The 16,042-nt window shown below is 40.1% G+C and overlaps 1 protein-coding gene across 12 annotated transcripts in view; it reads left to right on the forward strand.

The window, feature by feature from the left end:
• Positions 1-16,042, forward strand: part of LOC310896864 (uncharacterized protein) — an 84,408-nt gene that overhangs the window by 52,290 nt on the left and 16,076 nt on the right. For 10 of the 12 annotated variants that reach the window (XM_083829755.1, XM_083829754.1, XM_083829758.1 and 7 more), the window contains 4 exons: positions 7,208-7,378; positions 13,531-13,639; positions 14,296-14,443; positions 14,924-14,970. The gene's annotated coding sequence lies outside the window, so the exon portion shown is untranslated. Of the gene's footprint in view, positions 1-7,207; positions 7,379-13,530; positions 13,640-14,295; positions 14,444-14,923; positions 14,971-15,055; positions 15,176-16,042 lie in introns of all 12 variants that reach the window. The other 2 variants (XM_083829749.1, XM_083829753.1) reach the window with 2 other exon arrangements.

Below are 16,042 nucleotides of genomic sequence, written 5' to 3' on the forward strand. Positions count from 1 at the left end.
CATTCTCTGAGGGCACGTGCAATTTAGGAGTTCATCTGCTTCATAACAAGGATGTGACCAGCAAAGCTGTGTGCACTGTCTTCTGCCTGACACACCTCCTTTTCTCACGCAGCAGATGTGCTGCTGGCTGCTGGCACAGTGTCTCAAGGAAGTGCTTCCTTGGTACACTGCGACATTTATTCCAGAAAGCTGGGTGGCGATGTGAGAATGCAGGCCTTGAGATGTCCATCTTTGGGAGATTTGTTTTTCTCATAAGGATCAGCATGCGTTGCACTGTCATAATTTTTTTTTAAACTTGGCAAGGATAATGTGAACACTGATGCTTGTTGTAGCTTGCAATATGTATCTTGTCACAAGCAGATGTTGCAGCAGAATAGATAATGGTGTTGGTCTGGCTGCTCTGAGTTGTCAAGCAGCAAATAAGTTATTTAATCTCTGTGCTTTGGAGTACCCCTTTAGTCCCCTGGACCCTCCCTAGCAAGGAAATTTCCTCCCTGCTTACCCACTTTGGCTCCTGGTCCCTGCCTCGTAGCTTGGTGCCTTTGAATCTGGCAGTAGATGCACTGTGTTGAAGTGCCACAAATAACAGATGTTGCTCTGGCTTAGGCTGCATGAATGTTGTCGTTTTGTTTCTAAATAGCATAATAAATAAGGTGTTTGCTGCTTAATTGAGTGCTTGGATAGATAGGCTGGGGGGGGGGGGGGATCTGTGCAGGCACAGGGACAGCCCCTGCAGCAGCATGTGGCCGTCCGTGGCAGCAGATCAGACCTCTCTTTGCGAGAGCTTATTGCGGGTGGGAGTCACCGCAGCAGACTGAAACCTGGGGCATTCACCTGGCACCGGCATCCTACAGAAGCCACAGCCCGGCAGCTTGTTCATCATTGAGATTCTCATAGGACTGAGGCAAAGCCCCGGGATCCTGTCCCGTGGCCTCAATGTGTTTTGCACCGCGTTGCTACTGAGAGCAGGTCTGGGGAATCTGCCATCCACACTGTTCTCCCTCCCCGAACAGCGGAGGCAATTTGACAGCACACCCTTTGGTTTTGTGTGCCAATATCCCTTGCGCAAACTTCCTTTGTCTGTGATGCTTGGCAGGCAGTATGATTTATCCTAGTTTAATGTGAGGTATTAAGCCTTTTGTGCAAATCTGACTGCGCCCTTTTGGATAGGACCGATGTTTTGTAAGAAGAAAGGTGACAAAGTAGAGATCATTATAAATGTTGCTGCCCATCCTGCTGTGTTCTAACTAAACACAATCTGCTGAAAGGCTGGATCCCTTTGGAGGGACATCATTCTCCAGTTGTCAACTGAAGCACTTTCTGAAAAACATTTTTTGTTTTAAAGTGCATTTAGATGGTCTTTAAAGAATTTTTAATGGTTGAACTAAAGCTGTGCAGTAGGCACTTCAGAATAGGGGAGTAAAATAGTATTTCTGAAAATCCAACAATAAGGCTACCAATTAGCTTTGTGGACATATATAGGTGCTTTACATCCAGAATTTCAGGGGGTTCCCCTCATTTTGAGCACCTAAATTTGCATGGCTAATCTCTTTTTCATACATGCCACTTCTGATTAAGTGTCCAGAACAAGTAACAGCAATAGATTGTGGAAAACAAACAAAATAGACAAAAAAGCTGGATTAAAAAATGCACACACACCCCAAAACAAACAAACAACAACAAAAAGAGCAAGCTGCTTCTGCAAGTGTTGGCACTAATTGCTTGGAAATAGTAGAAGGAAATTGTGTTGGATCGATAGACTCATCAATTATTTGTAAACAACCATAAGCAGTTGGTGCTGAGGAATCAGAGTATTTTTCTTTTTCTGTTATTTTTAAACACAGCAGAGGCATCTCTGTCTAGCCAGCAAAATAATTTTAAACTTCCACTAGATGTACTAGGGGGGGAAAATTTCACAGGAACCCCTGAGTACTGCTTGTATACTAAAGGTTAGCAGGTTATTTCAATAACGTGTATTAAATTCATATTATGTATTTGTTATGGGAGTTGAAGTAAGTGCGGGGGGTTCTCCTGAAACTGGCCTCTCAGAGGTTCTTGGGATCAGCTCTGCCCATTGGCTGTCTTAATAGCTCAGTAAATGCTAATTGTACAAGCTTTTTGTTTTGCCACAAAATGATCAATCGGGTTCAGTGCCCAAGTGAGCTGCGAAGCAGGCTGGGAACTTCGGGAGAATTGTTTTGCTGATCAGAGGTTACCTGCAGGTTACAGTGAATCTGTTTTTATTGGAAAGCTGCAAACCCCCTCTGCGCTCCTGTGCCTCTGAATGGACCCCCAGCCTCAGCGGGGACATCTGTGAGCGTGAGGGCCGGGTAGAACTGGAGTCCTTGGGAACAAGTTGTCACTTACCATTATCACAACTGGGGTCAGCAAAGTTAAATAAGGAAATGAAAGAGAGAGAAACGCCTGATACTTTAGGCATGCTGGCTGCTAACATTAAGCAGAGCAGCTCTGCAAAAGTGTTTGGTAGTTGGCCTTGCTGGATTTCAGACCAGGCACTGAAAATGTGTTTATTGCCTGAAGTAGGATGTTTTTGGAGAAAGATGAAACCCCTGTACCTGTTGAGGACACTAAACAAGAGTTTTGCTATGATGACTGTAATCGGGCTACGATTTGAATGCATGCCTTCTAGCTCCAAACTTCTGGGCTAGTTGTCGGCTGCATTTACTCCTGTTTTACCTTCTGCAGTCTAGAGATGACAACTTTGGATTTTTGCCTTTGTGCCACCATTAGTAAATACAGACATCTAAAACGCTTTATATCCTGTATAGTAGTTCAACAGAGTATTTAAGCAAAAGGAATTAGAAAATCTTTGAGTTTATATCATTAAAAAATAAATCAACAGTCTAAAACCATTTTTGTTCATGTTGTTTAGCTTGAAAGATGACACTAAGAACTTCCTAGTACTTGATACAGTTCAGGGAAAAAGGTCTAGGAAGACAGATTACATTCTAGAAACTGTGGAAATAATCACGTAACTAGGTTGTTTTTAAAAATTGTTTACAAGCAGGCGGTTCCAAAACTTGCTTCTAAATTGTTAGCTTGCAGCATTATTATACATGATAGTAAAATAAATGGAGCTGATTTGGATTTAGATTTGGTGCTTTATAATAGATGAGCTGCCTGTTGCTAAAACGTTGAAGCAGGAAGGTTTTTTGAGGTCTTGAAAAATAAAACTGTAAGGGAGAAGTTATAAGGAAAATCTGTTAACAGCTTGTACTTGCTGTGCCATTGACACTTGGAAAAAAATATATTTATTTTTGTCTAATGTTTTTATAGCAATTATATTCTGAAGTACTATTCTGTTCTCTGAAAAGGAGGGATGTCAGATGAGCAGTACGGCCAGCACGAAGGAAACTGGAGGGTGGCAGAGAAGGACTTGGTTACATCTCGCTGCAGCAGAGACAGAGAGGTGTCTGGGCAGGATGAGCGGCATGGGGACTTACCAGTCAAGAGAGCATCAGCTGTAGGAGGGGAGGTTTAAGTTGGCTTGTTGAGCTGAGGCTTTGCAGCGCTGGACATAACACATTGCAGGGGTATCTGATCAAAGAGAGCTGATGTGCCAGAAATCCTGTTGGGACTGACCCAGATAGGGTTCCCAGTTTGTGCAGCTGCCACTCATGGAACTCGCATACCCGTCAAGCGGATGGCACTTAGATATGAAATAGATCTTTGTGTTAAGGAGGAGGTTGTATCCCCATCTTGTGTCAAAAGCTCGTGTCTGTTTCTGTGCAGAAGAAACCTGTTCCCCAATGCTTCTGTTGCTGAACAGGAAAATCAAACAGATGTGTAAATCTCACTGTAAAGCAGATAAATCTTTAGACTGACTGATTCCAAATAGGTTCAACAGGATCAACCCACTACTGTGTTAATGGGTGGAATTTAATAATATGAAGAAGTCTTGGAAAAGGGAAGCTGCTGTCCAAATAAAACTCTTGTGCATTAGGCAAGGGGAGGAAAAAAAAAATAAGCAGTAACAAACTTCTCATCCAGAAAAGTTTTTCCATGAGATTTTTAGGTTATAAACACCAGGAGCTAATTTCTGGGATCCTCACACAATCGAAACGTGTGTGTGCATGTAAGGCTATTTGTCTGATCCCAACTCCGAATTTATAGCAAATGAAATTGAGATGCATCTTCTGTGAAAGTATTTCCATTACTGAACCTCTGCTGTTCTTAAATTCCCTGCCTCCAACAGGGAATTCTGTGAGAGCAAGACGTGGGTGACAGGGGGAAATGTGGAGAAATGTGTAAGTAAAAGAGCAGAGACACTTTCCAGGCCCCCTTCAGAAAACTTAATTTTGTCTGGTATACTTTGACCTTTTGAAACAAAAACATTTTCTAGTACTCATAGGGTGAAAGGGATTTTGGTTGCCATATCATGAAAGCACAGGGACAATGTTACAAACTTTGGATGCCACTGAAAATTGGTGATAGTTTCCCTTTGGTAAATCCATCAGGGGAAATATCAGCCCCTCGTGCACTATGTCATACTGAATGGCTTGTGGCTTTGCTCCTAGCAAGCTGTCTCTCTTCAGGCAGGGACTAAACCAGTAGTTTTGGCCTTGCAGCACTTGCCTCAGTCAGCAAAGTAACTAAGGCCCTGACTCTGGAAGAAATCAAGATCCTGAATGATCCCTTGAGTCTGGGCCAACTTGTCTGCGATGCAAATTGAGGTTGCTCATCTGATGGGAGTGTGGTAGATTTTGGAGTGAAAATACTGGTTGGCTTACTAAAATGTCTGAACATCCCTCGGAAATGACACTTACAGTTACTAGCTTGGCCAAACTTATTTACAGTAGGCTGTTTGCTATAGAAGTACCCTGAAAAATCTCTCTAAGCACTTTGCAAGTAAATTTTATCTTTGTTGTATCATCAGAAAATGCTGTGTAAGAGAATACTTGCACCTGCTGTATCTCCCATAATTATCCTGAACTCAGCACTGGATTTTGTGTTCCTATTTTTAAAAACCATCTTGCTAAATAGATGTAGAGAATGTTCCCTTTGGAAGAGTGAGTGAACAGCAGTGCAGCGTTAGGGAGGCACTGTGAACTTGGCCTGCCTTATATCAGCTGAGAGAGTGAAACGAGGAAGATAAGAGAACAGAATAAATGAGTATGTTTTACATGCAGGATACTGGTTTGCAAATCTGGCAATGCCAGAGAAAAAACCTTTCATGTATTACAAGGCACCTGAGAGTCGGAAACTTTTTTGTAAGGAATATAGCTCGTCTTCCCTTTATGACAGAGTAGTTAACCGAAGGAAAATAGCATTGGCTTGCAAGCATTTGAAAATGAATGTCTTTACAAAAATAGACAGCAAAACACCAGTATTCTGCATCTTGATTGCTAGGTTTTGGATGTGTTTGACGAAGCTGGCAGCCTTGTGTGAAAAAAGAGCCAAGTAGTTGGTCACAGCTTTGGAGAAGGCAGAGAAAACAAAGAGAAGAAGGATACACAGAGCTCCCATTTGAACACACTGTGGCTAGGCTGAGTTTGCAAACCTTTGGGCCACATCCTACACTTTGTCAGGGTTACGCTCAGCAGAGTTACACTCAGACGGTAACGGGAGGGCTGTGAGAAGTTCCCTGTCCGTTCTTTGCCTGCCTTGTCAGTCCGACAGCCAGCTGGGGACTGCATCGGTCCATGGTTCAATTTAGCACGGGTTTTGCACGGCCAGCAGTGAGAGCACCTGCTGGCTGCCAAAGCAGGAAGGCCGTCAGTAGCAGTGGAGGCTGTGCTGGCTACTTGCAGGAAGATGCTTCATGTTGCAGGGAAATGCCCACTGCAAACCCCTCCAACAGCTACTTTGCAGTAGCTCTATGGTTCAACACAAAGCCTGCAAGCTGTCTGGGCAACAGGATGAGTGTGTTTGAGCAATGAGACAGGGCAAAAAGCTAACTTAGTGCTTTTAAAAATACATTTCCAGTAAGTACAGTAGGGCTTGTCTACGCTTAAATTTGTATGGTTTAATTAAACCGATTTTTTAAAATCCATTAATATCTGAGCGCATTCAGTTTGTGCTGCTTTGTAAGGGTTTAGCATGCCCTGTAAACTACAGAGCTTATTTAATTGAAGAATTTGCTGTATGTGATTGGTTTAAGAGTCCAAACTGTGAAGCAAGCAACCAGTGTTTCATGTTCTTTTATGCAGTATGTGTAAGTCTTCCATTTTGGTGAGAAGGCTTATTCTCTGTCTTGATCTTTGAGGCTTTTTTTTTTTTTTTTATACACATTTGGCCTTTGAGAACCCAGCAAAGACATTAGACTGAAATTCCCAGGAAGAAGGAATTGCTTATGTATGTTTTACTCTATGTAGTTTGTGCACTTATAAGGCAAAGCAATTTACATGTCAGCAATTTCTCCTCCAACATGAGACCGGCTGCAACATTGCAGATATCCGCTGCTGGGTGGCAAAAAGTTGATGATAGCAGAAAGGACACAAACTTACATATATAAAATATATAGTTATATTTATTTAAAAAAAAAAATAAGGACCAGCTCCATAACCTGAACTTTTTTTAAAGAGAGTGAAGCAATAACAAATCTATATTATACAAAACTCCTCCAAAAGGATATTAACTTAAAAAACAACAACAACAACAAAATTAATGGGAAAGAAATGTAGATTAATGCTAAGATTTAGGAGTGTGAATCCCTATAAGAGAAATATTTAGACAGAACAAGAAACTTTTAGCTGCAATGAATACTATTGCTTCCTTAAGAACAAATAAAGATAAAGTGAAAAAGAATTTAAGACAGCCCTCATTGTTTATGGATCTTCACGAAGGAGGCATTTGTATATGTAATGCGTGTTTTTGCCTGTTTGTCTTAACACATTCAGGTACCCAATGTTAATTAACAAAGGTACATGGTATTTGGTACTTCAGAGTGGCAGCTGCACCACAGGATATGCTGCACCCAACAGTTGTGCAGTAGAGTAGGTGAAGTGTCCAAGCAGGAGTAGTAGAAATTAACAGCATCTAGGTACACGAGTGACAAGAGCAGAATCATTTTACACAGGTATCAGTGTATAGATGAAGAACGTATCTTCATCTTACCTAGATGAATGGGCTAATTTGGCTGAAGTCTATTATTTGCCTTTGCTTGTTATGTTTAATGAGCATTTCAGGAGGGACATAGGAAAGTAGCTGTGACAAATATCTCTCTTTATTTTCCAAAATGATCTAGGGCAAGTTCCAGACCTGGGTTAGTCTGCCACTGCCACCAAAACAAGTATCCCTTTTCTTGTGGTTAAAGAAAATCATGAACAAAGCTACATTGCTGGAGGTGTGAGCATGAAGTGAAGAAGGCGCCTTTCACTGCTTGCAAAAGGGGCTCCACATTTCTCTTCCACACAAGGTAACTCTGTACCCAGGCGGTCTCGGTACACGCAGGACTTGGAGCAGACCTCAGCCTAGATCCTGGAATGCAGAAAACAGCTGTTTTGCCTATAAATAAACCAAGAGGCTCTTCTCATATGAGGCCTTTTTTTTTTTTTTTTTTTTTTAACAGATATGCCGTAGAAATGAAGTGTCACTTTAACTGTTGGTGTTTGAAGTTGAGTATGTGGTAGTAGCAGGATTCACATTCTAATCTGTGAAAGTCACTGTGATCAGGTTTCAGCCTTATCGCCTTGGTATCATATTTCAGTGAAACCACTTGTACTGCAAGAGTTAAAGCTGTCAGCCTTTCTGTTTCCAGTCTCCAGAGTGCCAGAGGTTTATATTTTGGGTAGAGCACAGAACTCCACTGGATTTAGTAGAAAACATCTCCATGCACCAGTGATTGTTTTGTTTGTTTGTTTAAATCACATACTAAATTATGCAAAATATTTTAAGCATTTGACAAAGATTTTTACTTGTGGGAGAGGAAGCCTGCTTGATCTCCTGGACTCCTGTTTTGTTTTTCTGTTTTTTTCTTTTTTTTTGGTTGAATCTGCAGAGCAGCAGCAGTAGGAATGACACTGGCCTTGGCAGTGGGCTTAGACCCTGGTAACAGCTTCTCAAAGCGGCCAGCTGGCTCAGCTGCTTCTGTTCAGCCCTGGGCCACTCTCATCTACTGGCCCTAGGTAACTGTGGCAGAGGTGGTAACAATTAAGTGATGGGAATGCCTTACACTGTGGGCCACTGTGGCACTAAATGGGGAAAACTTGTTGGGCATCTGATCAGCCCCCAGAAGTTCTAACACCTGTTCAATGGGCACAAATTGAGTAGTTTTATTAGCCCCCAATTAAAGGGCTTCCACTTGCCATTGCACTCAGCTCCAATCACTTATTATTGGACACATACCAGCCCACATTTGGCTATAGTCACGCTAGTGGAAAACTAGCAGTTTTCCTCATGTCAGAACAAAAGCTCTCAGTTGCAAGGATGATTTTCCTTTACGAAGTCTAGTTTTTGTACCAGCCTTGCTGAATCTCAGCAAGCTGGGACAAGAGCAGAGCCAGCAAACTTACTGACAGTGTTCGATCTGCCCAGTATGAGAACAGCCCAAGCCTCCCTTTCCCCAGCAGCGTGGAGCAGTTTCCACAGCCCTGGGCTTGCAGCGACTGCTGTTGGAGAGAGATGGGCAGCAGCCAGATCCCAGCAGAATGATCTTCCTTAAACACTTCTGGTTGCTTTTTAAGGGGCTGGCTAGGGGCCACCGTTTGAGTTTGTCATCTCTGATTGCTTGGGCTGGAGGGAGGGCAGAAGCTTTTAACCCTGATCCTTTCTGTCTGTCCCTTTTCCTGAATGGCAGCTGGAGCAATTGGAGATTAAAGAGAGAGCAGCTTCTTTTAAAGGAACCTGTTACCCAGTTTTGGAGGTGAACCACATCTCCTTTCTTGAAAGGAGCTCTGTTACCTGTTCAATCTTTCTCTCTCTGCCATCAGCTTGAAGTGTAAATGCCCTAGCTTCTGAACAGGACTGTCAGTCCCAAAAATAAAAGGGAAAACCATTGAATTATGTTTAGCAGGCCGTGGCATCCTTGTATTTGCTTTGTGGTTTATGAGATTTGGCATTCGCTTGGAAAAAAATTTGGGACTGCAATCCAGCTCTTCCTTCTCAGGAAAAAAAAAAGGAAGAAAGAAAAAACCTGAAGCCCAGGTTGGTATCCTCTCCCAGTTAGGTAACTGGAGAAGCTGGGAACTTGAGTCCCCAGTTGATGGCTTTTTTTTCCTCTCTCTCTCTTTAAATTAAAACCAAACAAAACTATCCAAAATCCAGTAACATAACCTTAGTGGCTGTTCAGCTAACAAAGGTTGGCAGTGACAGTCATGCAGCAAGCGCTGTAGGAAGCAGCCCCTCCTGTTGCCTCTGTGGCTGGAGCCAGCAGGCACGTCCGAGTCCCATGCCATACAGGCAGCCTTAGCTAGGTTTTAGGTTTGAATTTTAATACCTTGAAAAGATTTCTTTCAGCTTTTTTCTCGGCTTAGTCAATCAAGTAGTTTTCAGAAAGCATATTACATGCTAGCAGCCCTATTTTTAGGGGCATGATTTCTATTTGTTAATGAAATATTTAGCCCATTATTTCTCTAACAAAAGAACATGCACACACACCCATTCTCTGATATGCCCCCTCTGTCAGAAACATTAATAAAAGTACTCTTCTAATTGCAGCTCTTCTGCATTGGCTAAAAGGGTTTTTCAAATAGTAATCTCCTTCCAAGAGGGAGAGAACAAAATGGGCCAAATTTCTCGCAGCCCATTTTGCCATGGGGGGGAATTGCTCAGTGTCCTACAGCTGGGTCCAGCCAGACCTCTCTCCGAGACAAGTTCCCTGAGCAGACCCTCTGCTGAGGCCAGCAGCTGCTGCCTTTCTTGTTTGTTATTGAGAGGATATTAAATGTTCTCCTGCTGGTCCCTGAGCAGAATGTATGCGTAGCCAAACAGTAACTGAGGATGGTAGCTGAGGGGGTGAATGGATGCTCTATTAATAAGGGTAATAGGCATCTGCAGGCCTCTGGGGAAACTTGCCAAAACCTTTTTCTAGTAACCGTGGAGATTATCTGGAAATCAATAATAAAGGCGGTAACCAGGGGAAGGAAAAATACATCTTCAAGGGATGTCAAATTCTGTAAGTGCTCTATGAGAGCAATCATGGTAGGATTTAGTGTAATTGTAAAGCAAATCAGATTGAGGAAAATTGTTTTCAAAGGGACCCTTAGCTGACAACAAGGACCATATGTTCCTTCTTATTTTTACAGAAATATCCTACTTTTTAGTGTATTAACCTATGTGAGTAGTTGTCACAGTCTTGATTTTTAGCATCAACAAATTTTTTATGTAGTAAAAAGAATAAATGACTCTGAGTACACTTTATCGATCTTTGTGATTTTAACTGTATTTCACCTATGCTAGTCTGTAGTGTGTGTCGTTTTATTAATCTGTAGCATACAGCAACATTGGGATAAATTTCCTGAAGTCAATGGAACTCTATCCTTTAATGCCAGAAGTGATTTTGGCTCATCATCTGTTGCTCTGTGTTCTTCCTAGCAGATGGTCTGTAGTAATGATGTAATCTCTTCTCATGACACTTCAAAATGCTAGGATGGTTTGTGTGTTTAACACTTTATCCTTCCAGAAAAGCGTTAATTGCTATTAATACTGAAATCTTATTTTGTCTGCGGTGCTGTTCAAATCGGGAATATCAGCTGTTGAACAGAGTTGTTTAACTATGTAATTTAACACTGGATGTGAAAAAGAAATCAACACTTCTGAAGTACTGCTCAGATTCTGTTTCACTTCTAGGGGCAGGATTTTTACTGACTTTTTGTTGTGTCTAGGAACACTGGCCTTGAGGCTCCCATGTGCTTAGATACAAAGCATGAAAAATATAGGAAATCTTTCTACATCCTAGACATTTAGCTAGTGACCTAAAAGGCGTGTAGGTGGCCTAGTGAATGTCTGCTTCCATAGAGCCAGTGGGAGCATTGGCCCCAGAGCTGCTTTGTAAAAAGTTGGACTTTTTGTTTTGAGTGTGGTAGGTGTCTGCATACTGTCAAAAATCTGCCAGTTGATCTCACTTGTAAGGGACAGAGTGTTCTGTTAAGCTTTTTCTTTTGTTTTATTCCTGACCTTGTTCTTAAGCTGTTGTGTGATATAGGGCAACTCAAGATCAGGTCTAAAAAAAAAAATAAGCAATTGGAAGTTTGAATACAAGCTGCCATCTTCTAGCTCTGGAGACTTCCCAGACTCGTGCCATTAGCACTCTCTCCTTCCTTTTTCTTTTTCCTCCCTCTCTAAGTAGATCTAATCTAAGACAAATGTCTGGTTAGCAGAGAACGGGTCTTTTACACATCCGTGTCACATTTTATCTCATTTTTCCCTTTTTTTTTTCCCCTTCCTATCTTTGTTTTAAAAAAGTGTTTATTTTTAAACTGTATGTCTTTAGGACTAGGTTAACAGATCCACAGTTGTCCGAATCATGTTTTCCTTCACTTCTTAAATACAGATGTGTTATTTGCAGCTATCTTTGCAGATGTCTTATCGCATGATATTATCCACAAATTATTTTCAGTGTTTACTCCTGGATCTGCCACTTCAAAAGGCAGTTCTTCCTAGAAATCTGGGATGGAGATTGCTTAGCACTTCTCTTTTAAAAGCATTGAGATTTTTAGGTTTTGCTCCTCCTCTGGAAGTGGTGATTTTTGCATGTATTCTCACTCTCCTGAAACATTCTGAACTTTGTCCCACTTGCCACCATTTTTAATGAAGAAAGTCATGTGTTATTTCAAGGTCATATCTTAATTTTGAAACTTGTTTATCTTATCTTTATTTTCATTGTTTATCTTTGATCTCCACCTTTCCTTATTACCCCCTGGTTTCAATTCTACTTTCCCTGAGTTGGTTTATTAAAAGCGTGGAGAACTTGTTTCTATCTTTTTTTTAGTGTGCTTTGTAAGATCTAATTCAACTTTACTATTGAAAAGTCTTTTATTATTGCACTTCATTATCACTTTAAAAAGTAAGTGGTCAGTGTATCTTTTTGCCTCCTGAATACCTAATATTTATTGCTTTCAACATGGCAATTTGTTCAGACTTTCCTACACTTTTATCCTCTTCTTGATGATAAAAGCTTGAGATGGTTGGATGTTTACATTCAAGGAAATTCCAAGCTTGCTACTTCTGATTGGAGAAATTCTGTCTTGTAAACGTTAGGTGCTTTGATTTCCTTCTTGACTGTAGAACTGTAAGCGATGCATCCTGCATTTTGTCTGTTCAGACTCCTGTAACTTTATGTTTAAACACCTACATTGTACATAGGTCTTTGAAGCCAGACAACTGGACAGAAATTTACTAATGCAGTTTTACAAGCATAGAAGTGTACCTAGAAGAGTTTGATATAAGATGCTGCTGACCTAAAGGACCTTGTTGTTATATCCTAAAAGAAGCCTTAAAAATGTGTATTTGTCTACTGAGAACGATATTGCAATAAGGAGACCTGCGGATATGTTTTGAATCTGAATTTTGGTATTTACCTAATATCAGAAGTTTTAATAAAATGCTATTAATTGTTGATTAATAATTGTTAATGATAATGATAATTGTTATGATATAATGATATAATATAAAATATAAAAATATAATAGATATATTAGAAATAAAAGATATAATATAAAAATATGATATAATGATAATGGTAATTGTTGTTGTATAAGTTGATTAAGAGGTACTGTTCCTAATTCCTTTTCTTTTTTCCTGGAATTAGTTATACTGCAGGGAGTATTTATACATTTTTTCCTGTCTGAATCAGAAGGAAAGAAACGGTGTTTGGAATAATAGATAAGTCTATTAAAATACATTATACTCTGCCTGTAAGGCTTATTTGTAATAAGAATGTAGCCATTTCTGTCTTAATTGCTTACTTAAAAACTCTTGGGAACTATTTTTATACTAATGCACTTCCCACCATGGCTTCAGGCTTAGTGGTCATGAGGTTCTTCTGTTGTGTAAATACAATTAATCATGATAATTTTGTCATATGCAAACCTTTCCCATGCAGCAATGATAATTTGGGTTAAGATTCCAGAAACATCAGTTCATTTGGCACCTTTTCTGGACACAAGTGAACAGGAGCCCACTGCTGCTCAGGCAGCTGGCAGGAGCAGTCCCACAGAAATACAAGACCTTTTGAGCTATCTTATTTAAGGAGGCACAACGTGGATGATGAACCGCTGAACGCTGTGCAAAACACTCTCTTTCCTCTGCTGAAGTGCTCCTTTCCTTGTGCTAGCTAATATTATTCCTACAGTGCTTACTTGAAAAGTAAGGTATTTTTTACTACTCCGCTTCAGCATTTTCAGGTCTAAAAAATGGCTGCTTCCCTTGTGTGCTAATCCTAACACTTCTTTTGCAAGCATTACTGCTGTCATTGCTTTTTTTTAATATGGGTGACCCTATAACACAAACCATTGGAAGGGACGTGAAAATTGTCACATATTTTTGTTCTGCATTTCTGAAGCAATGTTGAACAGTCTTTGTCAGAATCAAAACTTACAAGCATTTTTTTTTATTTTTTCGGCTCCTCAGGAAACTGCTTGTTGTCACTTCTTTCATGTATGAAGTTATGTCTGTAAAGTGAGATGGACCAGAAAATCAAACTATGAAGACATCCCCAATGCAAGATAGTGCTTAGCAGGTATAATACAGATGTTTTTTTCATATTTCTGGCAACGTTTTGTGCAGTAGATTGTGAAAACCCATATAAATGTGGTAGATAGGTGAACTCACCTGGAAAAGCCACTTAAATTCTATACAATCTTTTTTTTTTTTTGTTAATTTTCTTATAGAGGAGTAGGTCTAAAGGAATAGGTTTAAATGAGGACTCCTCCCTACCTCCTCTGACTCTTACTGTTTTTATGTCTAATTGTGAAATATCACAAGTGAGAAGTGAATTGGGTATGCATTTCTTGCGCTTATAAATATGTAGGTAGTATGAAAACACATGATGTAGTTTCCTTCTGGGTCTGCAAAACAAAAGCTTTAGAGCGTCTGCAGTTGATAGAAAACTGATGGAGCTTTCACATGATGCCATGTATTTCCTTGTATTATGTGTGGACAGCTGCAAAGATGGCAAAAATCAAAGCCATTCTTACCTTGTTCCATGGGAAGTTACAAGTAGAACCAATGTTCACTCCCAGGGGTGATAATTACTCAGAAATCCTCTACTGTAGAGGAGTCTGATATTTATGATACATCTACTTGCTCTGTGTTGACATAAAAATTGATAGAACCACCAGCAAGGTATAACAGTGTGCTGGTAGAACACATTGCATCCTTCTTTTTTTTCTATAGCTTTGCCATATAGGTTTGCCATTTAAAGCTATGGAGAGGAGTGAAAAGTTATTGTAATCACAGTGTAGAACCAGGCATAATGTGCTGTCCTCCTGTATGCTGCAAGAAATGCAACTAGACTGAGGATGGAAACTGGAAGTAACATCAGGTATTCCTGTTGGTTAAAACCCTTCGATGATGATTCATGGTGTGTTGCAAAGCACTGATGCAACACTATGGTATTACTCTAGTGACTCCTTTGATTCTGATAACCCCATAACAGCATGTGTGGAAATAATAGTAGTCCAGTGTTTATTTAGGTTAAATGCATCATGGTTTTGTGGCAGATGTGAAGCTTTCTGGACAAAACTTGCTGTCTAATGTGTAATATTTTTATAGTGTCATTTGGTCTTTATAGTGTGACCAGTTCTAGAGAGGTTGCTTTCATGAGTTTGTTCTAATTTGTAATGAAAGTTATTTACAAAGTATTTTACTGACTTCACCAATAGAAAATTACCTCTGCAGAAAGTATACATTAAGGGAACATGAGAGGTGAATTGGATTTCATTATTATTACTCTGCTGAAAATCTTTATTGATCTTCTACTATTTGTTTTAATTGAAGCAAACTATGCACTTTCTGATCATAGGAATTCCAGGAAAAAGAAATTTACTTGAAAATCCAAATGAGAGAAAGGTAAAACCAGAGTTTTTGCTATTAGACTGATTGTAATCAAACTGTGGTTGGTAAATACTCTGTTTTTCTGAATAATAACAAGCAGAGATGGGCACTGATGTTCTTCTTGTGCTACATTTGAGGAATGTGATTCTGTTCATTTAAAATGCTGTTGCTGACTTCTGCTGGTACAAGCTGAGATTCATAGAAGCTTTGTAAGACTAAGGTAAGGTGAGGATGTTAGTCATCAAAAACAATGCTGTATAAAAATTCAACTTCTTAATTCTGCTTGTGCTACATTTTATATTTCGCTTCTGTGGGCCTTCTTAATCTGTTGTGAAAATCTTAGTGTTCCCCTCATAATCTTCAAAAATAAGAGTTATTTTTCCCCTTTGCTTTTATACCAGTCATGTGTTGATGTAGAAAGGTGCTGATTTTTCTGAAAACAAGAACAATTGGTGAGGGACTGGAGAAGAGAAGGGAGAAGGAAGGAGGGAGGCCTGTACTTTGAACTTTGTTTTCTCTTACAGACCAGTTTCAGGAGACCTTTGGCCCCATTCTCTAATGCTTTGGGCATTAGATAGGCATTTGTGCTTATGTGGCTGTATGTAATGTCCAGTCATAATAGAGGTATTTTAAACATTTGGGTTACCTAGAGGGGGAATTCACCCCTCTTGTGGGCTTTTTTTTTTTTTTTTCCCCAGTTAAACTATAGTGTAGTATCTCAAGAATTCAGAAAGGATGCTTACAGTGCTACAGTGCAGAGATCATGTCAAGGGCATGATGAAATGAGTACAGTTGCATCCACACCCATTCCTGGGAAGCACAGTTCTTCTTGGGTGAACAGATGTTAGCAGAAGGTAAGGAAGGTTGGAGAGAAGTTTTCAAACGCATGTAGGTGATTGCAGACTACAAGCCTTCTACTTGCCCCTCTTTCCCTGCCTACTTATGTTCCGGATCAAACCACAGATTTGGTGTATAAATTTGTGAATGCCATGCAGTTTCCATGTCTGTTTCCCTATCTGTAAACTGAAAAATATTGTTTTTCTCTGTTATTGTGTACACGCTTCTTTAGAGGTACAGCTTTACTACC

Source organism: Anser anser (assembly GCF_964211835.1).
Source record: "Anser anser genome assembly, chromosome: 3".
Taxonomy (NCBI): domain Eukaryota; kingdom Metazoa; phylum Chordata; class Aves; order Anseriformes; family Anatidae; genus Anser; species Anser anser.